This window comes from Callospermophilus lateralis, chromosome X, assembly GCF_048772815.1.
Source record: "Callospermophilus lateralis isolate mCalLat2 chromosome X, mCalLat2.hap1, whole genome shotgun sequence".
Taxonomy (NCBI): Eukaryota; Metazoa; Chordata; class Mammalia; order Rodentia; family Sciuridae; genus Callospermophilus; species Callospermophilus lateralis.
Genome location: NC_135325.1, coordinates 112,534,494 through 112,549,691, shown reverse-complemented (window position 1 = coordinate 112,549,691; position 15,198 = coordinate 112,534,494). Strand labels below are relative to the sequence as shown.

Sequence of the window (15,198 nt, the reverse complement as noted above, 5' to 3'; positions counted from 1 at the left end):
TAATTATTTTATAACCCAGGAATTTCACTTCTGGGTAAATATCAGAGGGAAATGAAAACATATAGCCACACAAAAATCTGTACATGAATTATTATAGCAGCAGTATTCATAATACCTTAAAAGTAGAAACAGTGGGCTGGGGTTATGTTTCAGTGGTAGAGTACTTGCCTAGCATATGTGAGGCACTGGGTTCAATTCTCAGCACCACATACAAATAAATAAATAAAGGTCCATTGACAATTAGGAAAAAATATTTAAAAACTACAAACAATCCAAATGTCAATAATAATACAAATTAATAAATAAAATAATGTATCTGTCCAATTGAATATTACTTGGAAATAAAGTGGAGTAATGCACTGATGTATGTTTCAAAATGGATGAAACCTGAAAATATTGCACTAATTAGATGGAACTATATACAAAAGGCAACATATTGTATGGTTCTATGTATATGGAATATCCAGAATTGGCCCATCCATAGGGACAGAAAGTAGATAAATGATGTCTAGGGACTGGCTTAATGAGTACAGGATTTCTCTTCGGGATGGCAAAAATTTCTAAGACTATATAATGGTGATGGTTACATAACACTGTGATTATACTTGGACATTGAATTCTAAGCCCATTGAATTCCCTGCTTTATATTGAATTTTTGATATGAGAATTCTCTCTCAATAAAACCACTAAAATTAATTTACTTACATTAGCCATGCTTTGATATGGGGATGGTGGTTCTAGTCATTTTTTTTTTTTTTTAAGCTTCAGCTTTCACCTTTTTCCGAATTTGGCCTAATCTCACTTGAACATTTAATAGTTTCGTATTTGCCTCTGGTACTTGAGGCAGCCTAAAGTGAAAGAGGTCAGTTTCTCCAATTTTATTGGTTCTGCAGGAAGGCTTGGGTCACTGATTGACAGGCATCTGTGGGCCTATCTAAATGAGCTTAGTCATTCCTATTCCCTTAGACTTCATAGCTTTAAAAGACAGGAAAAAAGTTCTAGCCACCACACTTGTAATCTAAAATAAAATGGCTATAATTCTTTAAACCAAGTGACACAGCTCGATTTTCTACTCACTGAAAGCTACTTGAGCATATTACTTATATTGCACTCAAAAAGAACATTTCATCATCTTGGCAAATGTCTTCTTATAGTAAGAGTATTGCTCTTTTTCTGAAATGCAATAACAATGCTCAGTTATTTATTTATTATTTTGTAAAAGTCTCAAGTATGTAGTGAAATATGATTAATTGTATTGACTAGCAAGTAATAAAAGAATCTAAACATCCACATTTCTAAAGCTCAAAGTTATCTGAAATCTTCATCTCTGACTCTTCTTTATATAAGTTGGAAATAAATAAGGAGGAGGATTTGACCCTTAAAAAAACACTTTAAAGTTGTATGATCTTTTCTTAGTTTTCGACTGAAGAAACTGAGGTACACAATGACACAGGAATTTGTCAAAGGTCCTATGTGACCATCATAGATTCTGTTTCTACATCTTCCTGACTCTAACACCTTTTCATTCACTGCAATTTTTAGTTTCTCAATTAAGTGGGGTTAATTTCATAATAAGAAAATCAATCACTCTTTGTTAATAAATTATAGAAAGATCAATATAATATAAAGACTAAAATATTTTGTCACAGAGATTGAAAGCATACTGAAAAAGGAAACCCTTCCAGACCTCTGCTTAGAAGAGAGAAAATTCACGTTATCACCATAGTAATCTTCAAAGGCTAGGAGCTGACTGGGTGTCCTAACTACACAGGGGAGAGTTCTCTTGCCCATCCAGTGTGCAGAAGCTGTAGGATACTGCTTATCTCAGCTCTCTTTCGGATAAGGAGTTTGATATAGTTTTATACAATTAGAATTCACTGCCATCTCACACTTACCCTTTCTCCTTTTAATTTGTTGTTTCTTTGAGTACTGATAAACTATGAATCTTTTATTTATATTTGTATTCCTCCAGAGGATTCATTTCGGAAGTCATTCAGAGTATCTCCAAGAAAGAGATCCAAAAGTACAAGGATCTGGACTGGTATAAATACATTTATGGGTATATTTTAATCAAATCAATGAGGACCAAAGTTACCTGCTATTGCATTAATTTTTTTAGAGAGTAAATTAACTTTTTCGGTTCTGCACTGCGCCGAGTCAGCTTCTGGGTCTTGGGTACCCGAAGATTGAGACCTTCTACTCACTCCGAAGACTGCACCCAGCAGCTCTGCTGCTATTATCATGCCACAAAATGAATACATTGAATTACACTGTAAACGTTATGGATACCGTTTGGATTACCATGAGAAAAAGAGAAAGAAGGAAAGTCGAGAGGCTCATGAACATTCAAAGAAGGCAAAAAAAAAATATTGGCCTGAAGGCTAAGCTCTACCATAAACAGCGCCATGCTGAGAAAATACAAATGAAAAAGACGATTAAGATGCATGAAAAGAGAAACACCAAACAAAAGAATGATGAAAAGACTCCACAGGGAGCAGTGCCTGCCTATCTCCTAGACAGAGAAGGACAGACTAGAGCGAAAGTACCTTCCAACATGATTAAACAAAAGCGAAAAGAGAAGGCGGGAAAATGGGAAGTCCCCCTTCCCAAGGTTCGTGCCCAGGGAGAAAGAGAAGTATTAAAAGTGATTCGAACAGGAAAGAGAAAAAAGAAGGCCTGGAAGAGGATGGTTACTAAAGTCTGCTTTGTTGGAGATGGCTTTACAAGAAAACCACCTAAATATGAAAGATTCATTAGGCCAATGGGCTTACATTTCAAGAAGGCCCATGTAACACATCCTGAACTGAAAGCCACCTTTGCCTACCAATACTTGGTGTGAAAAAGAATCCGTCATCCCCACTGTATACAACTTTGGGTGTTATTACCAAAGGTACAGTCATTGAGGTGAATGTCAGCGAGTTGGGCCTTGTAACACAAGGAGGCAAAGTGATTTGGGGGAAATATGCCCAGGTTACCAATAATCCTGAAAATGACGGATGCATAAATGCGGTCTTACTTGGTTTGACAACAGTTTTACACTCCTTGGAATTATTATAAGACTACAAATCAGGAAAACCGCCATTACTGTACAGCGATGGTTCTGAATACTACCAAACAGCCTTACGTATCTGCAGTCATTAAGAGAACTATATATTAAACTGTTTAAAAAACATTAAAAAAAGAGTAAATTAAATACTGTCAGTGAGTACTTCTGCTATATCCAGTAATCTTGAACAAACATAGATTAACTCTTGGTATCTTGAAAGAATCTTTCTAGAGACTTGTTACCTTTTGGAGATGTTACTGTGTATCACTGATATGACAGAAAAATTTAAAGAAGGAACATCAAAAGATTAAAACCAAAATCATATGTCCTCCATTTCTCCCAACTGGTATGCTGTCAGAGAGCCAGGTTGCTATCTCTGCCCTCTAGTGGTTAGGTGTTGTCATTCAAGTATTTACATTACAGAGGCACAGAGACAGAAGGAATCTTTCCCTACATGGGATTTTGTTGTTTGACTATTTGGGTTGCTCTCTGTAAGAATTCATTAACAGCCTGTACCATCTTTGATGTGAATTATTCCATGTAATTTAAAATGGGGGTGGATTTGGGCTCATTCATTCACATTTATTTATCATGTTTTTATGATGTGTCTGGCACTAGGTACAACCAGACATGCAATTATAAATAATGCACAGTTTATGTCCTCATGGAGTTTCCATTTTTGGGAATAACCTAACTGACCTTTAAATTCTTACAACAGTAAAAAGAAGAAAAAATGAACAAACTGGGGCAGTGAGAGATAAAGTTGAGAAATCAGACTTGTGATATGAACCCAAGAAGTTTGTCTCCACAGATCACATTTTCCACATGGAATCCATCTCAAAACAAAAGGCCATGCAGAGATTTATATCTTAAAAAGTGTTTGGTCTTTTGACAAAGGAGTCATTCAGAGTATTTCTAAAAATACTGCCCTTAAACATGCTTACTAGTCTTGCTTACAGTGAAATTTAGCAACCAAAATAGAGAGGAGATTCATTTTCTTCCCTCTTCTATTACCCCATGCCATGAAGACCAAGACATCATCAGTCATTTTTGTCTATTAATCTAATGTAATTCTGTTCAGTATATTGAGTGTTAGATACTCTAAACTGAAAACTCAGAGAAACAAGGGAAATAGAAAGATTATAGCTGAGACTTTAGCCGTATCATTTTCCTAAGCATTTGCATGTATTTTCTCTTCATTTTAAAAACCTGGTTTTCATTCATCTAAAGCCCAATTTTTCCATCTCCTCTAATATATAAAGTTTTTATGGATGAATCTCAATTCTACTAAATATAGTACCATGAAAGGTCCATCATTTGTACTGCTGTTTAATACGTCATCAATTAGCAGTTATATTAAAGATTGGTTACTTGTTTGTTATTCAGTAGGCCTCCCATTTCCCTTCACATTAATGAGTTGAAACATTGTCATGTAGGTTTTTCATTTATTGGTTGATTTTGAACAGTGTGCAAGAAAGAGGAAAAAAGAGAAAAGTCCAAGCAGGAGTTTTAACAAGCCCTTCTTTCTCTTCATAAAACTGATTAAACTGCTGATGTTGGAATAAAAGGACAGAAAAAGCCTCCAGGAAACCCAGTTAGCAGTTAAGCAAGATCATTGCTTATATTTCACGAGAATGCTCTGAAACTTCTTTTTCTGGTACATGAAAGGACCCCTTTGGCCTTCCTCTCTTTGATCAGGTCTAGGAGTTTTATAACTCTGAAGCAACCACACTTCAACTTCTTTCCACCAAGCTTACCTGTTCTTCCATGACCTATTTTCTCTACTTTTATAGGTCAATACTTAACCCATCAAATAGAATTATTCCAACCCTTAGCCTTTCAAGAAGAGGGGCTAGATGTGTTAAGTGCTTCTCCCCCATCCCTTCTGTCTCATAATACAGTTTCAAGAAGCCAACTATAGCATACTCAATTGTGGATTAATCATCCCTAATACAGTCTATTGAATGAGTGAATGATTCTTATTTCCCAAACATAGGCAAAGGAACAATAAAAATGCATTTTATTTTCCCCACTCGAGTGATTGCATATTTTTGTGTGATCAAAACACCTACTGGAAACTCAATTTATACTTGTGTCTAAATCACTGCATCTAAAAAAGTTTATAGTTTGTTACTCAATGTAGTAAAAATTAAAGTGAGTAACTTTATAGATAAACAAATAGCAGGGATGGTTTTTGAATGAGACCAAAGTGTGAGCATGGATTGATTTTGAACAGTGTGCAAGAAATAAATAAAACATCAAGGAATAATCAAGTTAATATGTAATTTGCAACAGATCAGTAAAATAAAAAGATAACAATATTTTCCTATTTGTCAGTTTCCCATATATTGCACTAAATAATTCGACAACTTGGGAATTGTGCAAATAATCTGTTTATTCATTTGCTTCCCTCACTAGACAATGAGGGACTATTTTGATCTCTGTATCCACAATATACAGTATAGTGTGTTTGTGTGTATTATACTAAAAGCTTAATAAATATCAATTATATAAAAAACTAGAAAGTTCATTAATATAAAGAGAAATAGGGGGCATACTGAAGAGAAATGATAGGCATACTAAATAACAAATAACCAATCTTCAAAATTACTGTTAAATAAATATTAGACACCAATGCAAATGATGAACCCTTTCAAAGTGTTGCATTTAGTATAACTAACATTGTCTCTTTCTATCAATGTACTCATTCTGGACTTGTAAATGCAATTTTTTAAAATGGCAGTGTCTATCTTAAAAGAAGACGAATTAAAGGTTCAGAATTACACCCCAGAGGAACAGTGATTGCAAAGAACCACCAGTAATAGAGGACTTGGAAAAAAATAATATTTTCTGCTCATGATAGAGTAACTGGTACCATATTTGCCTCCATATCATAAGTAATCATAAAACTGGACAAAATACATAATGCAAGAGTTATCAGACAATGGAGAGCTGTTTACTTGAGGACCTCCCCACATGTCCATAAGGTGAGATCAAATCACCTACTGAAAACTCAGTTAACTTATGTTTGTGACTAAACCACTGCATCTGAAAAATTTTATTGTTGTTACTAAATGTAGTAAAAACTGAAGGGAGTGGGGCTGGGGCTCAGTGGTAGCACACTTGCCTGGCATGTGTGAGGTACTGGGTTTGATTCTCATCATCACATATAAATAAATAAAATAAAGGCCTATCAACAACTAAAAAAATATTTTAAAAAATTGAAGGGAGTAACTTTATAGATAGTAAACAAACAGCAGGGATGGTTTTTGAATGAGACCAAAGTGTGAGCATGGACTGAGAAAATATATAAAATATTAAGGAATATTCAAGTTACTGTGCAATAATCTGCACAATGCAGAGACAGGAATCTAAGTAGAGGATAGAAATCTTATTGAACTGAAATAAAAGTTCAGTGAAGCTGAAATGGCTATAATGTGCAGAGTACAGTACTGAAGAGAAAGGACCTGCACAGAGGGTGGGCACTCAGGAGTCTAATGAAGGGTGCTGCATGATTCCTTGACTGGCCCCTGAAGGCCCCTGCATGATGCTCACTAGAAAGTAGCTGCTATGTGCTTGACAGAGGGACACAGGTATGGAGGTCATTCAGCACTGGGAACCATTGAAGTCTGACCTAAACAGAGTATAAAGTCTTCTTTAACACTTCGAGAACATCCTGAGCATGCAGCTGAGACATCAGAAAGACTGGGCCTCAAGATTAAGAACTACACTATGGCTGACCCTAGATCTACCTTAATGAAGAAGAAAACCAATCTCTGAAAAAATGTTCGGCAGAAAAAGTTTGGACATTGAGTTCTACTAAGTAGAAACTTTGGAGATACTGTGGAAGTTTCATAGATCTTACACATGAAAGTGTAAACTTGAGCTAACATAAGATGATTGTCTGGGTAATAAAAAATAAACACTTTCCAGATATAACAGAATCTTAAGTGTTTAAAATGTGTCATAAACAATACCAAGTACAAGATAAAAAAGTTAATAAACATATAAGGAAAAAGAAAATATGACAAATTAGTCAATGGTAAAAGAAAGTCAATAGAAATCGCTCATCTAATGATGCAGATTTTGGATTTAGCAAATAAAGACTTTAAAGCAACTTTTATAAAAATGTATAAAGAACTAAAAGAAATGTGTTAAGATAATCAAATGAAAAGCATCATTTTAGTGAGTTAACAGATAAGGGATCTTAGCAGAGAAAGTGACAATATAAAAATGAAATTTCTCAAAGTGAAATGTACAATAACTAAAATAAATAATTCACTACTTAGATTTAGCATAAGATTGTGAATTGAAGATGACAGAATAATGAGTCAATGATCTTAAAGAACAACAGATGCTATGTATATCTTTTTTTTTTTTTTTAAGGGGCGGAGGTGTTTTATTTTTTGCAGTGCTAGGGATCACACACATGGTCTTGTGCACACTGGGCAGGTACTCTCCCACTGAGCCACACTCCCAGCCCAATGTCATCTAATCTGAAATATGGAGACAAAGGTTTGATAAAAGGGAGCAGAACCTCAGAGACCTGTGAGATAATATTGAAAGATACACCATATTTGTAATTGGAGTCCCAGAAACAGAAGAGACTGGCAGTAAGGGTACAATGAATTTGTAAAGTCATGATCAAAAAGTTCCCCAAAATAATAGAAAATATTATGGATCCAATTGACTAAAAAACAAACAAACAAACAACAAAAAAAACCCAAGCAAACAACTATAAATAAATAAATCAAAATGGGTCACATCACAAATTACTGAACCAAAAATAAAGAGAAAATCTTGAAGGCAGCTGTACTATAAAACACTTGTTGTTAAAGAGTGGATGCTGGATTTCCATTACAGTGTAGACTAGAAGACTGTGAAGCAGCATCTTTAAATACAGTAAGGTAAAAAAAAGAAAACCTGTCAACATATCCATACACAACAAAAGATATTTTTCATAAATGAAGGTGAAATACTTTTTCAAATAAATAAAAATGATATACTTTGTCATCAGCAGACATGCAACAAAATACATGCTAAAAGAATCTCATCAAGGGCTGGGGTTGTGGCTCCGCAGTAGAGCACTCTCCTAGCACATGCAAGGCCTTGGGTTCAATCCTCAGCACTGCATAACAATAAATAAATTAATTAATTAAAGGTATGTGTCCAGCTACAACTAAAAAATATTTTTTTAAAAGAATCTCATCAAGCTAGAGAGAAATGATACCACACAGATAACAGGATCTATAAAAAATAAAGAATTTCAGAAAGAATAAGTAAGTGGGTAAATAAACACTGGGTTTTATTTATCCAAATGTAATTAAAAGACATCTGATTAAAATAAAATAATAGCATTATAAGATAGGATTTACAATGCGTATATATTAACAAATATGTTAATAACACAAATGATAAGAGATGAGTAAATGGAATTAAACATTGTGAAAATATTATATCTGTTATGTGTGAAGAGGCAAATGAGAAGTGTCACATGTAAAATGAGAAGTAGGACTATGAAGGGTCAGATATAAATAGATACTTTATCAACTACAAATGACCTTTCATAAGTTAGGGATACATTTTATTATTCTTAGAGCAATCATAAAAAATAATAAATTTGCCTTCATGAAAATTTAGAATGTCTGCTTCTCCAAATACAATTAAGTAAATGAACAGGCAAGTCACATATGAGGAGAAAACATTTAGAAGATATATGTCTGATAATAGACTTTTATCTGCAACATATAAACTTTTATAAGTAAGATAAATAATTCAATTGGTAATAGACAAAATATTTGAGCAGATTAAGGGCCAATTAGCACATGAAAATATTCTCAACACTATCAATTATCCAGAAGAAACAGAATTTATAAAATACTTTATAAGATAACACTTCTTACCCAGTAAATTGACTAAAATGGAGAGCACTGACATCACCAAATTTTTCCAATGATGTGAAACAATTGGATTACTTGTACATTCTGATTAGAATATAAACTGGTACAATTACCTTAGAAAACAGCTTGAAATTTCCATATGAATTTAAATATACACTTACCTAAAGATATAGCTACTATACTCTTAGGTATGTACCCCAAATAAATATTATATATACATATGTATATATGTATGTACATATAATATTATAATCTTATATACATGTATATAAGATTATAATATGATACATATGTATATATGTATTTTCACACAAATACTTTAAATTAATGTTCATGGCAACTTTATGCATTATAGTTAAAAATTTGGAGACAACCAAAATGCCCATCAGTGATTGAATGAATAAATTAGTTGTATATTCTTACAATGAAATACTTTTTGGTGGTAAGAAGCAACATGAATCTGAAAATACTTAAGTGAAAAAAAGGTAGACATAATGGTATGTACTATGTAGTTCTATTTTTATGAAATTGAAAACTGGCAACGTACAAGTAATAGAGATTCATGATTGCACAAAAAGGAGGGGTGGAGGGGTTGACAACAAAGTGTGTGATGGAACTTTCTGTGTAATGGAAATGCCTTGTATCGAGATTTTTGTGATGTTAAATGGTATACATATATTTGTCTAAACTCATCAAATCATACATTTATAATTACATATAAACTACATATCAACAACTTTCACAGAAAAGTTTCTGAACAGCTGAGATGTGTTTGTAGGGGAGGAAAAGGAATATGAAAAGAACTTTGGTAATCCTGCTTTGATTTCTCTTTTTACTACATTTAGGGTCACAGAAAGGGAATACAAAACTGAAACTTGGACACATTGATAAAGGAAGAAAGACAAAAGAGTAAGGAAAAGATGAAGGAAAGACTCTCCTATAAAGTGAGTCCTTGAAAGAGTTCACTATAGATAATAACTGTTTGGACATGTATGCAAACAGTCCAAGGATGATATACAAGAAGAAATAGTCAGCTTGGCTATCTTCCCTGATCAGTACAAAATGATAGACCAAAACATGGAGCCACCTAAAAACTCCTGGCAATGTGCATATAGAGATTGTAACTATAGTGATGGAGAAGGAAGCCTAGAGATAAGCTATGAGATGAGAGACTGAACATCATGGGAAAAGATTCCCTTTGTGCTTCTATGTTCTACCATCATTTCTACTTCATTTTGGCTTTGTGGTGTTACGTTGAGGAACTGTGTCAATGTGTTATCCCGAACAAGCTCCCAGGTCACATTTCCCCATCTAAGAAAATACTGCCTTTGACCTTCCTGAGCCATTTGCCTTCCAATTTATTTCCTTTTTCCCCTTGCTTACTAGTACATATTCATCTTTGTGTCTCCAAACTTATTTCCGTACACAGCCCACCAATGGCTCTCTCCCTTTCTGTCCACATCAACACTGCTCTAGTCCCAGCTATCTCAATAGTTACATAACTGGATTCATTTCTTAATCTCACCTGCTCTTTGCATCTACCTTCCCTCATCCTTCTAGGAAGATCAGCCTCACAGCCACATGGTCAATTCAGTCACAGAAGATCAGACATGAAGACCATGCACTTCATGATCGATGTTATGCAGTGTTGTCTTAAATTTTTGAAGTGATTTGATCATTACAGTTTTGCTTTTTAAGTTAAGCCATTAGGACAATTGTGTCTGCACTGGAAGTCTAGAACCTTGGCTCATGTGCACTCTCACTTTCTTCCACCTTCTAAAGAAAATTTCAAGTGTGAGACAAGTTGACGTTGGGTGTGCATGCACAACTCAGGCCTGGACATGGTGGCAGCCAGCCCCAGCCAAGGCTAATAGCACCACAGAAGAGTAGGTGGTCAGCCCTGGCTCTACATCTTGGTGGAGGCAAATCTTGCTCACAAACTCTCTATCCAAGTATCAGGTACATCTCAATGTAGAAGCTTAAATATCTTTAGGAATCATTTGTTTGCCCTGGTTTTAAAAGATGCCTAAGTGAACATCCTCAGACCCCTCCTTCTTCAGGGAGCAGTGCAAAGGCCCATTGGCTGGAGGAGGGATAGCAGTAGTCAGGCTTGAGAGGGCTATGATACAAGTCCTTTGAGTACACAACTATCTTGCTAATATACTGGTGCCCAGGAGCACTCTCCCTGCCAGTTCCAGGCCTGGGTTATTCTCTTTTTCCTTCCAAAATTCCTGAGTCTGCCTTGTGTTTTTCACTTTTGGCCAGCTCTAGGCAGCCTCCAGAGATAAGCCACAGAGTATCAATTGTGTCATTTTAGTGATTTTGTGTACAAGTTAAAGGGTCTGATATTCACATTCAAAACTGACATTGCACAATATAAAGGTGAATCATAAAATTCCTGCTAATAATTTAAAATTTTAATTTGTCTTACTTAGAGTTGCATAAAGTAAAAATATACCACGACAAGTTGAAAGACAGACTGCAGAAGAAAGGAAAGTTTTTACATGTACCTTTAATCATGAATTTTCTTTCATTTTGAACAAGGAGATTCACAAATTATATACTTGGCTTGGCCTGCCATACTTTTCTTTGAAAAACAAAATCAACAAATCATGTGTCTCCCCTGCTTCCCTTACTTATAGGATAAGGGGCAAAAATTCTTAGATTGATCTTTAATTTACTTTTCCAAACATTATTACACTATTCAAGAAAAACATTATCTATATACTATTACCTGAACCCATGTTGCATGTTTCTTCCTGTATATATTCTGATGTCTATTTTCTTCATTTTCAGCTATTAAGACTACAGTTATCTATTAAAATTGCACAAGTCTTCACTTTCTCATCACCCCTAGATGAAAGTGACCTCTTCGTCTTCTGAATAATCCTACAGTTCAATGATTGGACTATTCAAGCTGAAAGAACCTCAAAGACCATGTGGTCTGAAGATTCTCAAGATTAGAAGATCAATTTCAAAGTGTCAAAACCCAGGACCCACTTCTGAGCAATTAAACATAATCTCTGGGAAAGAGGTATTAGGATTTTGAAAATATCCCAAGATGTAGCCACCCCACACACACACACACACTTTTTAACAGAAGAGCACTGCCAACTAGAAAGTTGAAGAGACTTGTTCAATGTCAAATAGATTTTTCAGGAATTGTAAGATTATGTTCTAGGGTCTTGCTTTTTACACTTCACTATATATTCTCCACTCTACACACTCACCACTTACATACTATGGCATATTATTAATCATGACCTCCCCCATGTGCATATATATCTTGTCTCCAAAACTAAGTTGTCACCAACATAAGACAAATAGCTATATATCTGTTCTCTGTATCACCTTCCTTTATTGCTCAGAATATATTTGTGAATTGGATTTTTTTTCCCCTCTGGTTAATTTCTTAAACCAAACATTTCTAACATTGACAGCATCCATCTTTTTTCTCAGAACTTATAAAATTCTGGTGATCCTAAGATTATACAGTTTGATCAAGTAATGAAGATGGAGGAAGAGAGAATTCTGGGGAATTTCTACTGGTTGATTTGGGCTGGCTCTGGACTTGCAGTCCTCCTGCCTTGGCATCCTGGGCCACAGGATTACAGATGTGCCCTACCACATTCAGCTGGTGGTGTTACTTTTTTATATGTGATAGAGAAATGAAACTATTTCAAGATAGAACATTTGACAATAAAGAATATAAAAATGTTTCCTGGATGTAACACTACCTCTTGTTTCTCTATTTTCTCCAAAGAATCAGATTTTACTTTTGTTAATACTATCTAAAGTCTTTCTGCCAGTTTAATAATTTTTGATCTTATTCTTGTATTATTTTTCTAATTGTATTCTCTTGTTCCTTTAACTATTTGGATCAAATATTTCATCTATATACAAATGAGTGACTTAATTAATAAGGATGGTTCTGAAAATTGCCTAGCCTAACACTACACTTTAAACATTTCTGGAAAAAGTGAAAAGGTTTAACAACTATAGCTGAACTTCAATTTTAAAGCAGATTTATATTTATTAAAAAAAACCCAGCTTAAGCCAAAATATGAAGCATTTCTTTTCACACCAATCAAATTCTGTTCTGGTTAGGTTTTGTTATCTCTTCATTGCTTGGAGCTGTACCATGTTCCCTATTCATTGTCTAAAGGTAAAGTACTGCTAGATGTTAGGCAAGCATAGACAGTGTCATGGCTCAGAACACAGATGAACATGAACAAGTTAGTTCAAGGAAATTTACAGTATGTGCTCCTCAACCTGATGCTCAGTAGCTAAAAAGATGGTATATAGTATCAGGCAGGCCTGGTTTGATTCCACTTTCTTCTCATTACTAGCTGAGTTAACTGTTGGCACTTAATCATTTTAAATCTCCTTTTTATTGTTTGTGAAATGGGATAATAATAGCATATTTCACTTACAGTTATTTTGAGTTGCATTTTTTTAATTTTTTACAATGCTGGGGATCAAACATGGTTCTTATGCATGCTAGGCAAGTGCTCTATGACTGAGATACACCCCCAGCCCAATTATTTTGAGTTTTAAATAAAACAATGTTCTCTGGGAAGCCTTTCGTAATACACAATCAACTGTAAGTGCTCCTGCTACTTTTTGTTATTGCACACAAAATATAATTTTCTTTTAGAGCACTTATCTCTTTTGTGTGTATATATTCATTCATATATTTATAGATCAATTTGTTTAATATTTACCTATTTTACCAGAGTTAGATTGATGAGTACAGAGACCATATCGGTTTTGTTCATCACCTTATATCTGCACTAAACAAAGTATCTTACACCATTAGAATTGGTTAATAAATATTTATAAAATGAGCAAGTTAAATTCTCAGTACAGTTCTATGTGTTGACAATAATAAAGTAGTCAATACAAGAACAAACATAAATACAAAATAAAAGAATGGTGATTTCTTTTCTAACTTACTTGGCAGATGGTGGGTGGCTTTGACCCCCTCCTTCATCAGATTCCTAGGTCAATTTAACACTCTAGATCTCAGCAGGGTTCACTGTCAGGCACACTTTATTTCATTACTCATTCATTTACAAAGAGGCTCTTTTTGCTGAATTTCCCTTGCTTGATACTTTCTTATCATTAGGAGAACTATGGCTTCAGGCCACTAGCTGTTACAGTCCTTTTATGGAGGATCATTGGCTCTTGAAGAGCACTGACACAAGTCCATTTTTTTCCTGGCCTCTTCTGTTTATTTTATATATTGATGGTGCTTCTGACTTCTGAGTCAATTATCCTTTTTTGAAAACTGAAACCAGTCTCTCTGTTTCTGTCTCTCTCTATATATACATAGAATATGTATATATTCAACCCAATTAATCTATATCTCAAATTAGACATAGAATAGTTTTCACTCTTTACCTCCCAAATATGCACCATTAAAAGTCTGTGTGTAATGATGATTGCCAAACTGAGATTCCACTTCATGTACTCTAAGGAGTATTTGATGCAATCAAATACTTGTACAAGAGGAGAATATGGGGCTGGGCTAGGGCTCAGAGGTAGAGCACTTGCCTAGCACACGTGAGGCACTGGGTTCAATCCTCAGCACCACATAAAAATAAATAAAATAAAGGCATTCTGTCCATCTACAACTATAAAAGAAAAAAGAAGAGAATGTGGCCAGTGTCTTAGAGGTTATTGTAACAGCATTGACCAGTACCAGCTTCTTTTTATTCAATGGCCCAGAGACAAAAGGTCCCTTTGTGTCAGTAGCAATTCCTGTGACAAGAATAAATGTCTCATTTGTATTTGTTTTGTCCTAACATCTCAATGTCAAATTAATATCAGTATCTTTTTTCATGCTTTCTATGTCCAGTAGCTGATTTTAGGTATGAATAAAATAAATCAATGAAATGACTCTTTAAATTTCCCTCCACATATCTGACATTTCCCATATGTCATTTCTTAGCCTCTTATCATTTATCTGAATCAGACTAGACTTTAAAAATGCTAATTCATTGTGTTGTCTATGTCTAATGATCTAGTTTATAAAACTTTCCAAGTGAAAATAAACTGGGTGACTGGTATTATGCCTAGCAAAGTGTACTTATTAATATGATTTATTATATGTTATGATTTCACAATTTTAACATCTTAATTTTTCCCAAATCTCTCGCATATAACATTTCACATACTCATACCTTCTAAACTGGAGGTTACCAAGTAGTTCTGCATGTAAATCTCAGTATCTGCTAGTGGACTCGTTCC

General features: G+C 34.5%; 1 pseudogene; it reads left to right on the top strand.

The window, feature by feature from the left end:
• Positions 1-2,241: 2,241 nt before the first annotated feature.
• On the top strand, positions 2,242-3,057 carry LOC143638696 (ribosome biogenesis protein NSA2 homolog pseudogene; annotated as a pseudogene).
• The last annotated feature ends 12,141 nt before the right edge of the window (positions 3,058-15,198 follow it).